Source organism: Aptenodytes patagonicus, chromosome 5 (genome assembly GCF_965638725.1).
Source record: "Aptenodytes patagonicus chromosome 5, bAptPat1.pri.cur, whole genome shotgun sequence".
In the NCBI taxonomy this organism is placed as follows: Eukaryota; Metazoa; Chordata; class Aves; order Sphenisciformes; family Spheniscidae; genus Aptenodytes; species Aptenodytes patagonicus.
In genome coordinates this window covers 5,645,285-5,661,311 of record NC_134953.1, presented here as the reverse complement: position 1 = coordinate 5,661,311, position 16,027 = coordinate 5,645,285, and positions in this window count along the sequence as shown.

Genomic DNA, 16,027 nt, shown 5'->3' with positions numbered 1-16,027 from the left:
ACGCATTCCTGCTAATTGTACCGATTGCAGGAGAGTTATTCCATGATTGAATTTGCTCTCTGATGTTAAAGGGGGTAGCTGCTGATTGCTTTTAAGGAGGATCCAGAAAAATGACTGGGGGCTGGATAGTAACTCCCTGCCCAAGCCCGTCGGGCACAAGCGCACGTGCACACACGCAAGATAAGCGCTGCTAATCTTTTGGGGGAGTGTGGTATGCGAGGAGGATGTGCAGGCCAAACTGTGCGAGGGCTTGGAGGGGATACGCGAACAACCAGTGATGGAAAAAATGGGTTTCTGTATGTTCATTCATTTTGTACTCTTGGTACTGACTGTGAAGAAGAAATCTACTGTACTGAGCTGATTTCTTCAAAGCTGCCACCAGCGCAGTGGCATGGCCACCAGCTCATTTCTGCGATGGCTTCTACAATGCTCTGACCGCCCTCAGCCTTCACAAAGCCTACATCTACTATTACCATGATCCCACCAGGCAGCATACAGGTTTCCTTCCTGATCTGACTTTTTCTTATAATTTTCCTGTTTATCCAATCTGTAATCTCTCTTTGAGTGGAAAATTTCACAGTTAGGACAAGGACAGCCGCACAAGCTCTAGTTTGTGCAGAACATCACAGAGCAGCCCTGGCTCACTAATGTGCAATGTCACAAGGACAACCGAACTCCGCCCCTGCACTGTAATTTATGATTAGATATGTCAGAGCGAGCCTCAACTCATGATCCTGCTGTAATTATTTCCTTTTTTCCACTTTTGCCAGACATCTTTGCTCCCCAAACCTTTCCTACTCAGAGGTCCAAGTTCTGAAAATTGCCCGGAACGGTATCTTGTTTTGTAAATATTCCTGTTGGCTGAGTCATCCTGCACCTTATTGCCGAGAAGAGTGCAGCCCTGCAGAGGAAGGGGAATTGCCCGGCGTTTGGGAAGGTTTGCCAGCTTCCTACACGAGGAAGTGTATGGGGAAGATCTAGGAGGATGTCTTTGCTGAACTTCCCCAAGCTTGGGCTGAAATCTGTGAACTAAGAAACTAGACAGCAATTTGCAACAACCTGAGACTACTTGGTTTGCAGAGCTCTTACTAGTGGCCACCTTTGGAGATGGAGAAAGCTACAGTCTATCTTGTTTTAAGAATTATTCTACCCTTGCAGGAAAACAAAAAAAAACCACAGAGGCTGTGAATAAGATTTGAGCTGACAAAAGTTTTATTCTGAGTTCTTTGGGAGGATGTAGCAAAGCTGTCAGACTGACCGTCTGTATTGAGCTCCATCTGTCATTTTCCTTTGCTTGCTCTTTCTTACCGCTGGGTGCAGGCTCCCATTTGAAGCTCTTGGCTTTTGAGAGGGTGCAACTCCTAATGCTCAGGTAGACTGCTGCAGGTACACTGCTTTCAATACGCCTTTGCTGAATGAGACCATGAAGGAGGGAGGAATTGCCCTAACAGTTGAAGTTTAGCAGGTCTGGCTCACTGCTCAGCAAAGTCGACGGGAGACTTTCCGTTGGCCTCAAAAGGAAGGGAACAGGGCATAAGGACCAACGCGAGCAGTGTAATTCTGTTGTATGCGAAGGAAAAGATAGCGTAACACCAGCTAAGAATCGGACTCTGAATGATACATGTCAAATTTGAAACGTACTTGTAACAGGTAAAGGTTACCTGAAAGGGATTTAAATAAGATTGGCTTCTAAAACTATTTCTTACAAAGGCTCTGCAAAATATCCACAATGCCGTTTGCAGCCATTCCCCCATGCCAGTGTCTGGCCTGGGCTCAGGCTTCAGTACGCGTTTCCCAGGAGGCAGGCAGTGACTGTGGAGAAAGTTTTGCACTGGAATCAGGAGAAACTCGAAGTTTTGACCTCAAGCTTGTCTAGTTTAGAATGAGTCAGTGTTGACTTGAACCCGATATCTATAAGCAAAATCAACATAACGCTCTCAAATGAAAAACGTGATCACCAACCGCATGCAAACAGCATCAACGCTGCCTTACAAGCAGAGTGACAGACTATCTGAGGCGATGTTTCTGGTGCTACTGCAGGGCGCCCGTGACTGGGGAAAAGTGGTTGGCACTGACCCCATGGAAGCTGTGGTTTGAGGACAGGAATCATTTAGCTTATCGTTAGGCCCACCCTTTACTTCTTCCCCGGGTCGAAACAGCAAAGACAAGCAGCAGTATGGCTGCTTTTCTGTTAGGTAAACGCCTAACGAGGCGTGTTTGCTTGCAAAGGAACCGAGCACGACCTAATTAAAGGTGAGCTGGTGGCAGAGAGTTCTTCCCTGGTTTTGCTCTTCCCACAGGCTGGTATTTTGCAACCCAAGGTTTCAGTTCAAGACCCACTGCTCAGAAAGACACTTAAAAGCGAGGCAGAGGGAAATAATTTTCTCGTTAACTCACCTGTGCTGTGAGGGATTCTGTTTTCTTTGTTAAAGATTATGAAATTGCTAACCCCAACAGCTCCCTGCCCTTCATTTAGGGATTAGTGACTTCATCAACACAAGCAGAACAAACACAGAGCGCTGAACTTAGATCTTGGCAAGTTCAAAGCCTCCCAGTCCGAGATGAGAAAGCAAGGAAACACTGACAGCAGTGACAGTATTTGAGCCTTTTAACAAATGAAGGGACCTACGAGGTCATGATAAAGGCTTGGGAGCCAATCGGCCAAGCCCATCCCTGGTGTAAACCTGGTATTCTTCCAATTCAAACAACGGAAAAGGGGCAAACAAGAAAAATCCTTGGTAGCAAATCTGATTAGATGAAGCAAACAGTAAAGACTCCCCTGTAACTGCAATTAGTTTCTTAACAGCTTCACCATTCAGACGGCCTCTTCCCTGGCGCAGCGCCATGCCGGCCGAATAAATCAGCTTTACATACAGAACTGTCAGTCAGAACTGCAGCTCCAGACCTCCGAAGCTAAACTGGAAGGATCGGTTGAAAGGGAGAAGGAAGAGAGGCCTGAAGAGATAGGTGGAAACAGGGCAATGAGGAAAGGAGGGTGTAGCCAAGTAGCACCGGGCTAATACTTGGAGGTATCCAAGAGCCCCTACAGAATAGAAGGGCTTGCCAAAAGCAGTTTGTAAGCAAAGGCCCTCATATCTCCGGCCCTGTCGTTGAGATTAAATGGGATCATTGGGAATAATGGTGACATGGAATGCATATTTAATTAGAGAAATCGATGAACCCGAATGATTGGGAGGGGGCAAATCATTAAGATCCAGCTCCTGCTGCCCCTACTCAGCAATATTTCAGGCTGCCGGCATTGCGAAGGGGTCTGGTGCGTGGTACATCGCAGCAAAGCAGAGATGACTTTTGTGATTGCTGTTTTGCACATGGGAGTGTTGTGAAGGGAATAGCGAGCAGGCTGCCCTGCTCACGTGAAAGCTGCTATCTTCAGAAACGAGAGCAATCGCTAGGAAAAGAAAGCGATCACTCAGCACCGGGGCAAACCCGAAACTGTCAGGCTCTAGGGTTACTCACAAATGGGCACGGTCACAACACGCAGCCACGTTGGGCTCTTAAATAAAGCAGGATAAAATAAGAATCTCGATGATTTTTTTTTTTTTTTTCACAGCAGTGTTGCTTTTGAAAGCTGGCTGAAAATTATTTGACATAATCCTTTTTGCCTGTACACATTATTTTCTCAAAAAAATTTACCACTGTGTATGTCAAATACAGGGGAAAAAAACACAGTAGAGATTTTTCTGAAATATTTTGGGGTTTATTTCAATATTGTCATCTCAGAGTTTGTTTTCTCTCACATGATTTTAGGAAGCGTAGACAGAAAAGTGAAAGTAAAAATCAGCACCTAACTTCTGACTGAGTCAAAGCAAACAATGCCAACGTTTCATTACACTGGGCACTTTCACTTCATTTTCTTTTGGTTTTACTATATACTGAAATAAATCGGGTTGTTCAGCCTGGAGAGGAGAAGGCTTCGGGGAGACCCTATTGCAGCCTATCAGTACTTCAAGGGGGCTCATAAAAAAGATGGCGGCAAACTTTTTAGCAGGGCCTGTTGTGACAGGACAAGGGGGAATGGCTTTAAACTAAAGGGAGGTAGATTTAGACTAGATAGGTGGAAGAAATTTTTTACGCTGAGGGTGGTGAAGCACTGGCCCAGGTTGCCCAGAGAGGTGGTGGATGCCCCATCCCTGGAAACATTCCAGGTCAGGCTGGACGGGGCTCTGAGCAACCTGATCTAGTTGAGGATGTCCCTGCCCAGGGCAGGGGGGTTGGACTAGATGACCTTTAGAGGTCCCTTCTGACCCAAACTATTCTATGATTCTATGAAAAAAAGATTATTCCTGGACAACTCTGTGACTTAGTGCTCAGGTAACTCTAGGAAATTGTCCCCTGACTTCATACAAGCAGATTTAAAATGGGGGCCATATTATTTTAGGTGCTTACAGAAAGGGAAGCAGAGGTGACATTTTTTGTAAGATATGCAAGAGCTAACTGACAAAAACATGAAGTTTTGCATTAAGTAACCTTGTAAGTCTGTTTGGTTTGTGGTTGTGGGTCTTGGGGGGAGGGGCAGGGGGAGATATGAAAATTAACTAGTAAAATGCTTCACAAAAACAGCGTGTTGATCTGAAACAAGAAAAGAAATTATTTAAATTCTTTGGAGAAGCCCGGCTATATAACATGCCTTACAGTTCCCCTAGAACACTGCGGAAAGGAAGGAATTTTCTTGCAACAACATTTTGGGATTAACCAAGCTATTTTGCCCAAGGCATGATTTAAGGTACTTTCTTATTTAACACAATTTGTGTTACTGTTTGCATAAGAAATCCTACTCCACAACTATTTCTAGTGTAATACCACTGAAGTCAGTGAGTTTACACCAAGGATGAATTTGCCCTCATCCTGTTTTCTTCACTTTATTTATTTGCCTTGGAAACCAGAATAACCCACAATTACTTATTTATCAGGTCTAAAACTTTGGCACCACTTTGAAAAAGCTTTAAAAGCTGATTGCAAGAGTTCCTGCTCAAGTTGATACCTGTCAACCTAAAGCAGTGCAACAGTCGTGATCATTTCAACCGATACCTCTGGGTGAAATGATCCGGCCTGCAAACCAGCTGAAATAAAAATAAGAAGTAGCATTTGCATATTAACACCTAATTTCTCCCCTTGAACCCGTGCAGTGGAACTACCATTGACTCGCAATCCACATCCTGAAGTACTTCTGGTAATACAAAGACTTTGTAGCCTGCATTTGGCTTCTGTGGGAATGGCTTGTGGCTTTCTGAAGGCAAGGCACTCACCCTGTCTTGCGGCAATTTTTGTTTCTTTGTCTAAAACGAAGGGGTATTTTTTTTTAACAAGTGAAAGAGAAAAGGCACTGGTCCACAAATAAATCTAAGGGCTTATAAAGACCCTCTTCAGTATTCCTAAGATGCTGTTAAACTCACGTGTCATCAGATCTGAAGGTATTTTAGGATATGTTTATCTTACTGGAAAAAATTGACCTCCCCTTTAAAATCGAGCCAGTGTTCTGTGTAACACTGATGATTTTCAAGTTACAGCTGATAAAAATATAGTTGTAAATTATTTTTAAATTCTTACCTGTATTTATGTTCTTACTTTTAATTATAAATTCCCACATTTTGACACGTTCTGACCAGCGATACTGAAACCGAATCCACAGAGAGTTAGGACTCTTCACAACAGTCCCGACCCAGAATCCATCAAGCCTCATGGTTTCTTGGGGAGTTTTGGGGTTGGGTGTTTTTTTTCCCGTATGTGTGTACCTGGAAAGCAAAGACATTCATCACAAGAACCAACCACACAGGCTGAGATTTCAATCTTATTTACAACAGTATAAATCAAAGTAACTTCACTGAGGCCAAGGGAGTTACTCTGGATTTACACTCAGCCGAGTAACAAATATAAAACATGAGTTAGTGCCAGTTAGGACATTTTTTGATTTTTTTTCACTGAAAACATGATGGAAGTTTTTTTCATTTGCAATAAATGAAGTTTCTACTGTTTTTACATGCATCTTCAGTGAAGCGTATATTAAATTTCGAACAGAATTCCCTTTTTCTATGAAAAAATGGAATTTTATATTTTTACAAAGAATTCCATCTACCTGAAAGCTATTTTCTTCAGGAAAACTGTTCTGATGGCAATTTTCTGACCTGCTCTAAGCCTAAGTCATAATTCGTACAAATAAGACGGTGCTCAGCAGATGCTCAGGAAAGAGCAAGCCAGTGAGCAAGCACACATGCATCCCCATGTGGTTACACTTGAGGTTTTGGTGTAGAAGACAGGAAGGATGGGACAGTAGCTAAGGTGGTACGAGAGCTATGAGAGTAATTGGAATTTAATTCGGTAGTGCGCCTAGTTTTTGTTTCCAGGAAAATAAAACCATACCAAATTTCCTTTCAGATGAAATAAAACAGTACGATTTTGACTCTTAAGGAAACCTTCCCGAGCATCCCTTACCCTGGCTGTTGTGAAGTCTAGCTCCTTTTTAAATGGAAAACGAAAATTTTTAATGTTAGAAAATGTTGAACTGCATAGCTGTAACTATTCTTGAAGCTTGAACTGAATTTTGTAGCTCTGAAACGGCCTTTCACAGTGAATAAGCTGATTGCATGAGAAAAATCTGAATCTGAGGAAGACCCAGAAACCTCGGCTGAGGATCAGGCTCGCTCTGTGACTGAGGATAAGTCACCTAGGCCAGACCTTCACGGGTACCTGGCTCCCAGAAAAGCAATATTTTGAAGATCTAAGCCACAGTGTCTCTGTATTAATTCTATAATTATATTATTGGATAAATATATGAAGGACCGGCTGAATTAAGGTATCTGCACAAATCTAAAGAGCAAGGCCCCAGTCTGATGCAGTGCTTTCTTCACTGGAAGCAGCACAGGCAAAAACCTGACAGTATTTCCACGTAGACAAACCCCCCTCTTTCTTTCCTCCAAAACATAGGATTTCCTACAGAATATTAAAACCCCTGATTTTCCCGTGTCACGTCTAATTCCCCTCCTATTTTCTGGGTGCAAGGACCAACACCACACGGTGTTGGATCCTTCTCTCCTTTGTAGCCTTGCTTTGTGCGCCGCTGAGGACAGAGGCCCGGCAGCGTTCCCGACGAAGGGCCGCTGTCTATCGAGGGAGATGGATGGGCTCTGCTCCCGCTCTGCCCAGCCGCCTCTGAATGCTCCCGCCTCACGGGAAATGGCCAGAGCCGCTGAATTTCAGCCATTGATCCCCTCCCTCCTTCCCTCTCTTTCTCCCGCTTGCTTTCCTGCGTTGCCCGAGGGTTCGCCGGGCCGGCTGAAGGCGCTGCCTTGCTGTGGGCAGGCTTTGATCGCAGCTCCTGGTGCTGGGGGGAGAGGTGGACGCAGCGAGGGGTGCAGGCTGGTTTGAGTTTACAGCGCGGGCTTTCCGTGAATGAAAGGCGTTACGATGAAAATAAATAAATAATTTACAAAATCAAGCGGCTGTAGCTGCTGTTGGAGCCATTCCATAGTAGCCGAGTGCATCTGCTTTTTCTCACCTCCAAAGCGAATCAATATGGCTCGAAATGATTTCCCTGATGCCTGGATTTCTTACCTTGCGCAGCTGTTAGCCCAGCCACGCTACCGCCCGGTCATTCCTACCTCGTCTTTTCAGTCTCTCCCCCCTGGCTGCTTCTCATTGCCTTCTCTTAAAACACGTACAGAATGCTCACTGGAGCAGCTCGGTTTTGCTCGCGTGTCATTTTCTCACGCACACGCGTTTGCCATCGCTTCCAGCCACACACACACACACTCACCACCGTGCCTTAATGCATACGCTGCCTGGCTGTATCTCCATCCCTCTCCCCCGTACGCACAGACGCTGCCTGGCTCATCACTGCCTAAGCAACATCTGCTTATCAGGAGTTTTTCTTCTGATGCGGTGGTTAGTGAGGAAGCGCTCGTGTTTGCTCGCAACTCTGTCTGCCAAAGATATTTGTACTTAAAAAAAAATAAATTTAAAAATTAAATAATCTTTTGAGTTCTGCTGGTTTTTTTTTCTCTCCCATACATGCCACCCCGCTTGGGGGAGGCATGTTTGAGTGTAAACCTATCACTAGTGCCAAAAATGAAAGACCTCCCCACAGATAAACCCACGCTTTGGGGACTGCACCTTTTTTCTAGATCCTGCCTAATCTTGGATTTGGGGTGTTGGGAACACGAGGTATTGCTGATGGTATAAAAAGCCCCTCAGAAATGCTTATGCATCATCTGAGTATATTGACGTACAAGTGATACGCTCAGAGAAACCCACAGTCCGTCAGTGCAGCCGGCTGATGCAGGAGTCCCCTGAATCCCCGTATCACTTCAGTGGTGCGCATAAACACATCAGCTGCTTATTCCAGGCAGAACCCTCAGCTTACAGATCCAAACTGCTTCTGCCAGCATCGTCGCCCTTTTTTTTATTTATTTTTTTAATACCGTGTATTGCGCTCTCACTAATTTTGCATTTTGAGCTGCTTTTATACGCCTAGTCACCCGCTTCAAGTATCTAGGAGATCATTACTTGCTTCTGATTAGCACAGTGCATTTGAGAGGCGTGCTGGAGGCAAAAATTTAAAACGTATCAAAATGCAAATATGCCCCCATTGACCTCTGGAGGAATGTGTTACATGACAAAGTACTTTCAAAGAAAGCCAGAGAGGAAGAGGAGAGAGAGCATGAGTTTGCAGAGGTTTGTGATATTGAAAAAATTAATCGCGAATGGTTATTTAGACGTTTGCGTTCTGCGTCATGCAGAAAGCTTTCTTTTTTTTCTTTAAAGAGGGAGTGGAGGGACCAGATGATGATACTCCTGCCCACTTTGTGTCTCGCCCCGCTTACTTTACTAGAAGAACCACTGAAGTGAATGGGGTTGCTTGTGGTGCGTATTTTTTCAGTCTGCCAAGATTCAAGTATATAGTCTAATATATGGCAATGGCCCAGAATGAGAGACACAGAAATTATTCATCACCCTTCTTTCAGCGTGAAAGACTCCTTCTATAACCTTAGCTTAATGACTCTGCATTTAAGAAGTAAATGATTTTCACCAAGAAAAGTGAGAGGCAGCCAAATTTGCCTGGAGAAAATAAGGGTGGTATTAAGACAAGTGACATCCCTGCAGTGAGGCATGCCCGAGAACTGCGCTGGGGAAAAAGACGCGATGGTACCCAAGTTATTTGAGCTGGTTGCTCTTTTACCCTCGCTGGTAATAGTGAATATTCTCTTTCACCAGAGAAGACTGCAGCTAGATGTTGGGTTACGCTAGCAAAAAAATAGTCCCTCACCCCAAAAAGGAAGCTGATGGCCTGGCCTTATGCTTAGCCTCCACAATGCTTTTCTGCAAATACTTGTTTTCCTGGAGGCATGACTTCTCCCTAATCCCCTGACACAGAGCCAAAAACGGTGGTGTCCCCCCAAAGCAAGTCAAAGGCTTTAAAGTACCCTGCCCTGCCCAAGCCAGAGTTTGTGTGACAGTTTAGTGTTAGCTCAGTGTTCAAATCAGCACTGCTGCCGTGATGAGGGAAGTCGTTACAGCGTCCTTCGGCCAGTCCCCTCGCTGTATTACCCATTGCTGCTGTTCAGCGTCTGGGGATGGAAGGAAAACCACACAGAGGAGCACTGCTGCTTCTGACTGCGCCCAGTCGCACGTACTTTTATTTTTCAGGCCGTACGAGTATCTAATGTGATAAACACAACCCACCAGCAAAGGGAAAGGAAACAGCCGTAGCCGTGATGATTACTAGCATATAAAAATCATGCAGAAGAAGCAGCAGCATCTGACCCGCCCCCCCCCCAGCCTCCCAATGGTTGCCGTGCCGCTGCTTAGCTAGTTTCTCTGTCTCTGGCTATTGCTTCGTTGCACTTGGTCATAAATGAAAGCTATCTAATGCTAATGACCATGGTGCCCACCCTAATCATGCATTTGAAATATTAATAAAAATAATTTATGTCATGTGACTGCTTTTTAACTAGCTGCTTTCAGGACTTTAGATCAGGATTATAAAAGACGTGCATTTATAAATTATTAGCCTTGAGCACATAAGCACTGCATACTATGGGGAGCACTTTTGTAGCACTTTAAATTAATTTATTGTTATTCATTCCAGCTGTCTGTGATGTAAACCTTTGGCTATAAATTTGTACCATCATCCAACACACCATTAAACTAAAGTGGTGCCCGTGCTGGAGCATATAATAAAACATATGAATAAGATTTCTGTGGGGACACTTTTTTTAAACTCACTTCTCAGTTAATGACACAAGAAAAGTGAGATAACATAGTCACCCTGTAACTATGCATTCATTAAAATACGTCTGGTGGGGGGAGGCTTTTAAATTTGGACTTCTATTGAATTCTGACTCAATGTTTTTCTTTACCAGATTGTTTCAATTCATATCCTATCTCAAGCAAAGGCTTTGTCTGAAGCCATCGTGAAGTCACTAGCTAAGACCGCCAGAGGATTTTTGTTGGACCTGAACTTTTCAGGAGTGGAAATAGCTCCTGACCACTGAATCACAGCAGTACAAGTGCAGAGCAGTTTTACTGTCTTATCTCCTCTGCAGGCAAACATTCTTCCTCCTACAGATCACCAGAAGGGTAACAAAACCTTATCTGCATGACTAACACCATAATGTCTTAATCCACTTAACGGCATAGATCTATTTCGTACCAGCCCATTGGGATACAATTTCCTAAACTTTAAGGCAAGTTGTGATCACGCAGTGCTCTACCAGGCAGAGTTAGAACCACCCGTTGCTTTGCTCTTGCCATATAGGTCTCGCCTTGCTCACTTCAATGTTAATACTTTTTGCCACTTTTGTGACAGATGACTCCTATCAAGCTTGTTCGAAGGCAGCCCTGCCCATCTCAGTCTTCTGCTGGTATCAGCAGGAGTTCGGCTGCTAATTTCTCAGGTTTAGGCTCCTGATATCCAATAGAGCTATATGAAAACAGAGACAAAAATCTGAATGTCAGATTCTCGGCTGACATAGTATAGCGCAACCCCTTTAACTTGTACCAGCTGCTCATATACCCCGCGCTTTTCGGATCTGGAGCTTTCTGAGTTATTTACCCAGTAGCAGGGCTTTTGGGAAATTGACTGAGAGCAGAAATAGTACCCATAAAGAATATTTTTTTTTAATTATAATTAATCTCATTAATATAAAGACTAGTTTGATGGAATAAGGTTTTCTTTTCCTTAATTTCTAAATGTATCCTAAATTTCAAGGTTTGGGAATCTGAGTCTTTGATTTGGGATCAACTCTAAACAATCAACAAGCAGGGTATCTGAACTACTCGGCAATATGTGTACACCAGTAACTGCCCTTTATATAAAAAAATTAACATTTAACAATAGGAAGAATACATAGCAAGATGCTACCTTGCCAGGGAACTTTATTTTGATACAAATATCTGGTTCAATTGTCCAACATTCTTGAAACACATTTAATAGAAACTTCAAAAAGGAGCCTCTAGCACGCCCCAGAACTGAATTCTGCTCTGGATAGCTGAACCACACTGGTGCTCTTACAAAAAGATCGGTACTTCTTGGATTAAAGGTACCGTAGCACAAATAACATATGGACAATCTTTCTGAGTCTGATTTGCATGCCACAGCAAGACCCTTATGTGGAGATCTGCCCAAGAGGGAAAGAGAGCAGTGGGGTGGAGAAGACAGAAGCAACCCGAACTTTATTTACACATCTGGGAAAAGTAAGTGAGAGACCAGATTTACCTATTCATGTTATCCCTGCCTCTCCAAACAAAACATAAAGGACTATCAAAGTGCACTCTTATATCACATCCAATTAAAAGAAAACACAATTAGGGCAATCTTCTGTCTGATTACAAAATGTCTTTCAGCTTCTGCCTGGATGTAGGGTCTTCACCTGATATCTAGCCAACAAGGAGTTAATGATAGTTCAAGCTTCCCTGGCACAGGAGATTAGGAGAAGAGATATAAATCAGGTGCCTGAGATGTAAAAGGATGCTGATCCCTGGGTTAGAGGGTGGCCTTTAGCTGTTCCCTTAGCTGTGAGTACGATGACCTGGATGGTTACAGCAGTCAGTGTTGTTTTGGGCTCTCCCTTCCCACAAAGATGCTCTATTCATATTCAGTTTCCTTTGAATGAAGATGTGCCCTGCAACTTCCAGCTGTAGAGTTAGTCTTCACCAGCAGTTTTTACATTCTTTCTGAGGGTATATGCAGACCAGCTCCTGGTTTTTTTACTGATGTACTGATTTGGAGCCATTTTGCTAAGATAAAATGTTATTTACTTGAGTAAAATTTTCTTTTAACTTACTTACTATAAAAGAAGAAAACTTGCTTGTGTGAAAAAAGGTATATATTTCCTTTTTATTAATTGATTTATCACTGTCACTTGATGTGTTTTAAATTATTTAAGGAGAGGTTCCTGTTTTAAATTATTTAAGGAGAGGTTCCTTTCTTGTAACACGTAGCTAATAATTACTATGTAACATAGATGGTCTCAAAAGAAGGGATTGTGTTGTGTTTACGTTGCAACAGCTAACATAACAGTATTAATCTCCCAGCTGCTAATTAGTCTTTTCAGTTATCTGTGCCTCCCTTTCCTTACTGATTACATAGAAAGAAGGTGCCTTTTTTTTCCTTCTTACTTAAACTGTAATCTTTTAGGAGTTGGCTGTATCGACTTCATTCTACCAAAGCCTGCTCAAGTCTTCTAAAGCTGCCTCATGGAGAAGAAGGGGCGCTTCTCTTCGGCTTCCGTGTTCCCACTGACGTTGGAGGTACCTGCTGTACGCGCTTTTTCATCTCCCCTTGCTTGGTAGGACCAAGCTCCTTAGTCCATTATAGTGCCTAGCAGCTCCAGCCAGGAGCTCTGTGTGTGCCAAGCAGTAAAGAAGCCCCCTTTACGTAGAGAAGGCAACTCAGATGTGACAAAAGGTAACGGGTGGCTACCGAGAACTGGAGGAAACGGAAAGATACAGTAGCCGTGCCTCCGCGGTTCGGTGAAAGTAGTCTCCAAAGTAGCTGGTACATGAATGGCACGCTCTATCTTTCATCCACGCGGTTGCCCTCAGACAGCTGTGGAAATATCCGAGGAGGAGGGCTTGTAGCCTGTTCATCCCTTAGCTGAGCTCACGGACACGGGGCCTTGTGTACCCGGGAGGGCATCTGCTTCTATCTGAGTCTTTGAAGTGATTGCCATGCCTGCCACATCGCCGCCTCACAGACATATGCTAGCATTTGTGGCACTGTCAAAATACGCTTTAAAGCCCATTTCAGCAGCAAGCTTGCTTAGATTCCTTGCCAGAAAATGTTAATTACTGTGGTGCAGTCTTCTGTTTTCTGCGGTGCAATAACAATTAATTTACACCATTTGGAAAAACACACTTTTTTATTAAAAAATCAATAAAAGCAAATCAATACAGTGTGAAGTATACAGTATCAAAATGAAAAGCTCTTGTTTTTATACTTGAGCATCCCTAATAAAATTTCATTGTTGATTCAAGCAGCTTGTCTATTCTAATCTAATGAGAAGCTGTCAAGTTTCTTTTTAGCTTTTTGGAAATGACTAAAAATGGCTGCCCAAATACATGGCAAAAGAATGCAATAATTAACCCCCAAGCTGTAAGTCAATACGATGATGCAAATGCCGTGGCATTCATCTCTCTGCATTGCATCACCTATGCACCTGACAGTCCATGGAATCCATTTTGAATCAGGATGGAGGTTAACTTTTATTTATAGCTGTAATTAGAAAAACACTAGCACTAATGGAGACTGCTCCATTGCTAGAACGTGTCACCACAGAGTAAATTCCACAGCAATTTTTGCATTTTAACAGGTCAAAGAGTAAAATAAATGAATTGCTTCTTCCTGGGACAATCTGTTTATTCTTCAGAACCCGATGATTTGCTGGAACACTGATTTCGAAGATTCTTAGAGAAAAATCCCACAGTTGTTTTTTCTGCCACTCTTCCAACTAGGCTAGGTGCTGCAGAGCCTGGGAAGGCAGCTCATGCCGCTAATCTCATGGTTCCTAGGCTCCCCTGCAGCAAGGGCCGGGCAAGACCAAGGCTGTCGGGTGGCTTAAATCCCAGCTCCTGCCCTCTGCCATTGAGGGGACAGAAGCTCTGGGACTTGCCCGGCGGTGATCCAGCCCAGCGGCTCCACCAGGGAAGTGCTCCCTCAGCCCACGGTGGGACGTCCCCAGATGCTGCGGCGAGGAACACTTTGCCCTTTACAGCACAAGCTCCCGTTTCCATCACCGTGACCCGCTGCCATGGGCTGCACGTTTCTGAGTGCATCCACGGTGATTATAGCTGATTTTTAGGAGTTAAGCAGAACAGAAAGAAACGGGGTAACTCTAATCATGTGGATGGGCAGATCACTATTTCCTTTCTACAGACAGAACTATCATGGGTTTGAGTTTGATGTGGGTTTTTTTTAACAGTGAATTGATATATGGTCCTTTTAGATGCGTGAAATGATCCAGATACGACAGTAGGTTTTTCAAAGCCATTAGACAAGTCTGGTAGCTCATGGCAGTGGGCTGGGAGGACAAGTGTCACCGAGATAAAAATGCATTAACTAGACTAATTTAAAAGGGATGGAGAACCCATACAAAACTGCCAGAAACTCCTCCTGCTTTGCTACAGCGGTACTGGGAATCCAGACATAAGTGAACAAAAAAAAAAAAAAAAGACTTTGAAACAAAATCAAAGTTTTGCAGATTGGGATATTCAGTTCGAATAATCTTTAGGAATTCCGAAGTGTGGCAATATGTCACTGAGATACTGCAAAAAGTTGCGTGTACGTGGCACCTGTGTGTGCACCAGTGTTCCCCTCTGCACTGGCAGCTGTGATGTAACCACTGTTTTGTTATCGCGATGGATGAGTCTAAAGTTTCTCTCTACCACAAAAACTTACATTAGTCCACCCTGCTTTTTGTGTGCGGTGTTATATATATATATTTTTTTTAAGTTCCGTTCTCTGTGTGGTAAAACATAACTGCTCCTGACTGACTTTCTGATGCCTGAGCCGGCTAAGCTAAGACAAGCCCTGCGAAGGTAGGATGATTATTTACATTATACAAGCCTTTCAGACTCTTGAAATATGGGTCTTAAGCATATTATTAACTTCAGGCATATTAGTAAGTCCCACTGAGGTAAAAAGGATGTGCTTTAGGGCACAGATGACTATCAGCTAAGAAAAAACTGAGACTTGTTACCTTCACAAGGGTAATTGATTACTTGTGGAATAACTTCTCTCAGAAACTAACACTTGATCTGTATTTGAAGTGTATAGGAGCGAGCTTTATGTTAGTAATCTCCTCCTACTGCAGAATTAATGAGTTTCAATAACACTGCAGCATTTTCAAATGGAAACAGATGTTCTGTTGGACATCCTACAACAGAAAATCAATAGTAGGTGAGCCATAAGTAGACCTTCCCTCTGAGAGGGCTCCAGTGTGAGAGCTGTGCAGGAATGAACTCACCATAGGGCTGGACTAGCAGAAGTGACATGAAGACCAGAAAGTTTTCGTGGCAGGCTTATCAAATCCCCACTATTTGGCTTATCTCAGATAAGTTAGATGCTTTGTATGACGCTCTTTAATTACCCTCCAGAGGAATTGTGTACTGTTTTCCATCTGGAGCTGAAGTAGGCTGCCTTTCAGTTGTTAGCATGTATTTGTGCTGCATTTTTGCATGGATATATCGGGTAGAAATGTAGGGGGAGAGGCTCCGAAAACACACAACATAAGATGGTACCTGCCCCAAAGAGCTTACTCTTTATCTCAACCGGACAAAGGATGGCTAAGGTAAGAGGCAGGGGTGAAGCAGTATTTTTGCTTTTATTCAGAAGTTTATGCAGAATGAGGAGTAGAAACCGGGTTTTCCAAATGTCATGAACACATTCAAGGATCCTTTGGAATAGAAGGTGCTTTAGAGGCTTTAAATGTTTCGCTGGTCCTCTCATTCAGGTAACATAGTATGGCACCACGTGAACGTGCAAGAGGGGTTTTCTGATGAGACTCCTTTCTTT